We start from the raw sequence: 3585 nt of genomic DNA, 5'->3' as shown, positions 1-3585 counted from the left end.
TATTATATTAATGGTACATTATATACTTTTACAGCAAAAGAGATAGAAGAAAACGCATCAGAATATAATGATTCTGAATATTATCCATCAAATGAATCGTCTTCAGAATCTTGTAGTGATCAAGAGACTGATGATGAGGCTAAAAATAACAATTGTGAAGAGCCACCTAATAAATCAAATACATCTGTGGAAATTAACAAATCTGTAGAAGTACCAGCAGCAGGAACGTTTGATGATAAAGATTTATACATTGAAACTTCATCTAAAAGTAGTAAAGATAAAAAAAGAAACTGCTGCCTCTTTTGTAAAAAGTTATATACAAAAATAGCACGTCATTTAGAGACTATTCATTCGAATGAAGATGAAGTTAAGAAGTTCAGCTTACTACCTAAAAAATGCACAGAAAGATTAAAAATAATAGATACAATTAGACGTAAAGGAAATTTTCAGTACAACACTAACAAAAACGTCGGCAAAGGTGATTTAATCGTCTGTCGAAGACCACAGGATTCAAAAAATAAGGAAGCTAAAGATTATTTACCCTGTGCAAAATGTTATAGATTTTTTTCAAAAATTTCACTTCGTCAACATTTTTACCGCTGCACTGGTCGTAATAGCAAACATGCTAAAGCTGTAACAATTTTGGGACGTTCAATTTTAGGTAGAGTTCATAGCGCGGCTAATAAAAAATTACGATCTGTAATATTACCTGTTCTAAGAGTTGATGAAGTTTATCGCGTAATAAAATATGATAAGCTTATTATTTTATATGGTAACAAATTATCTATAAAGTATAAACTTCAACATCAACATGATATGATTCGCGCGCATTTAAGATTGTTGGGTCGTTTTTTATTAACTATTAAAGAAAGTAATAAAAATATAATTGATTTGGAATCTATATATCATCCAAAATTTTATGAAGACGTTATTAGTACAGTTAACAAAGTAGCGGGTTTAGACGATGAAGTAGGAATTTATTCTAAACCTACTACAGCAGCTATGTTAGGAACATTAATAAAAAAAGTTGGTCATATACTTTTACGGAATGTATAAAATGTCAGGATGATGAAAAAAAAGCTTTAGTCAAAGATTTTTTAGAGTTATTAACAGAAGAATACGGTACCAGTGTAAACAAAACAGTTATGGAAATACGCTTACAACATCAAAGACAAAAATGTAATGATCTTCCATCATTGGATGACATAGCTAAATTGTACATGTATTTAAAATGTAAGCGACAGAAAGCATTTGAGGATTTAACGAATGACTACACATATGAAACTTGGTTGACATTGGCAGAATGTACGTTAACTTCAGTACAATTGTTCAATCGTAAACGAGCTGGTGAAATTGAACGCATTTTGATTGCTGATTTTGAACAGTACAGAGGTATTGATCCAGACACAATTAATGATCTCTTTAAGAAAATTTCATTAAAGGCACAAGAAGCAGCAAAAAAATACGTACGATTTGTGATTAGAGGCAAACTTGGTCGCACAGTACCTGTGATATTAAATTCTAATTTGTTAGAATGTGTAAAATTAATACTACATTTTCGCGAAAAAGCTAAAGTTCCTGCAGAAAATCCATACATCTTTGGTCTTCCAAATTATAATCGAAAATGTTTTAAATATTTGAGAGCTTGTGTTCTCATGAAGAAATTTTCTGAAGATTGTAATGCAAAAGTTGCACATTTATTACGTGGCACTAAGTTAAGGAAACACATTGCTACATTTTGTGCAAGTATGGAGCTTGCTGACACTGAAATATCTGACCTTGCAAATTTCATGGGGCACGCGGAAAAAATTCATAGAGAAGTGTATAGACAACCCATTATTAGTCGTGATATTTTGAATATTACACAACATTTAGAAGCAGCTCATGGATGTGATTCTCAAAGTACAGAGGAAAGTTCTAGTGAAGATGGCAATAATAACGAAGATATTAGAAATGAAAATATAGAAACAGCTATAAATGAAGGTACACACTATTACATTATTAATTATATTAATAATTAAGTTATGAGTTATGAATGAGAGAGAGAGAGAGAGAGAGAGAGCATTTGTAGATATTCACATAAATCTTTCGGAAAACAAAATTTGTCAAAATGTGCACATTAGTTAAATAACATTAACTTTATAATGCAATATGTATACTAATTGCAGAAACAAGTGGTAATAGCTCATTTGCTAATACATCTATGTCAGAAAATATTGATACATCTACACCAGGATTCAAAGTTGTCTCTGGAACTAAAAGACGTTCTAGTAAGTATTGTATTATTTTATTTTAAATTTGTTGTGCATGCATGTTTACGCGTGTGTTTGTATGTGAGAAAGAGCGAGAGAGAGAGAGAGAGAGAGAGAGAGAGAGTGAGTTGCAAGCACTATTATACAAATCTCTATTATACTCTACTCCAGACTATCATGTATTAATGACTATTATCGTGACACATTATAAAGATGACATTTGTAATTTGATAACTGATTAATCCATGAGATAGTCTTAAGTTTACATGTACATATTTTTTTGTTACATTAAATAATTGAAATTAATCAACTCTATAATTTCTCGCAATAAATTTGATTCTAGACATATTTACACAGTTAATATGGTATGAAAATTTTAATAATATTGTAGGAAATAAAGAATATCTTTTTGTAGGTTCTCCATACGGTCACACAAAACGAAAACGATGGAGTGAAGATGAAAAAAATGTCGTGCTAACAGCGTTTGGTCAAGTCATAAAGAATGGCAAACTACCTTCTTTAAAGGAAATTCATGAGGTTATTAAACAAAATCTATGCATAAAACACAGATCATCACCGCAAGTAAAAACATGGTTACATAATCAACTTAAAAAGAACAAACAATCTAATTCAAATTAATTTTCTATTTGTTTTGCTACAATCTTTTGTTTTTAAACTGAGTCAAATGTTAAATGTATTCTTTAAATATCCAATTCTTTTATTAATATGTGCACTATATTGCAAATAATACTTTGTAAAAGCATAAACATAAATAATGAGTTGCGTTATATCAAATTCATGACATTAATTATAAGTAGAGTTATTTTCTTTTAAAAAATGAGATGTAGTACATTCTACTTTCACTCTTCCTTAATTAATCATTCTGAATATTTTCGAGAAATAGGTTTAGGTTAGGTTTAGAATTATTCTGTTGTATTCAGGATAATATAGAATCTACAAAGTATAAGAATCTATAAAAAAAGTCTGAATAAGTTAAATCAAAATAATTATAATGCAGCATTGTATGTTATTTTTGTAAAACTTTTCAAAAGTTATAGATAATAATATAAGATATTTTCACAAAGATATTTAAAATATACTTTAGATGTATATAGTTATATAGATTTATATGGTTATATAGTTTATATATGATATAAATTATATGGAAAAAACGATATACGTTTGTGTCAAATATAACAAACTTGGTTTAATTATGACTAGAATTAATATTACGTATTTACATATTAATACTACATATTTGCCTTTTTATGTTATTTTAAATTTTCTTATATTGTACTTGTTTATTATAAATTTAACTAAATGTTTGTTTCTT

The 3585-nt window shown here is 28.5% G+C and overlaps 1 pseudogene; it reads left to right on the top strand.

Moving 5' to 3' along the window:
* The first annotated feature begins 232 nt into the window (after positions 1-232).
* Positions 233-2891, top strand: LOC145960046 (uncharacterized; annotated as a pseudogene).
* The last annotated feature ends 694 nt before the right edge of the window (positions 2892-3585 follow it).

The sequence above is a fragment of the Camponotus vicinus genome, unplaced genomic scaffold (assembly GCF_025532165.1).
Source record: "Camponotus vicinus isolate PSW18456_S1 unplaced genomic scaffold, iyCamVici1.0 SCAF_10, whole genome shotgun sequence".
In the NCBI taxonomy this organism is placed as follows: Eukaryota; Metazoa; Arthropoda; class Insecta; order Hymenoptera; family Formicidae; genus Camponotus; species Camponotus vicinus.
The sequence above is the reverse complement of the archived record's forward strand: the minus strand, read 5'-3'. Positions and strand labels throughout refer to the sequence as shown.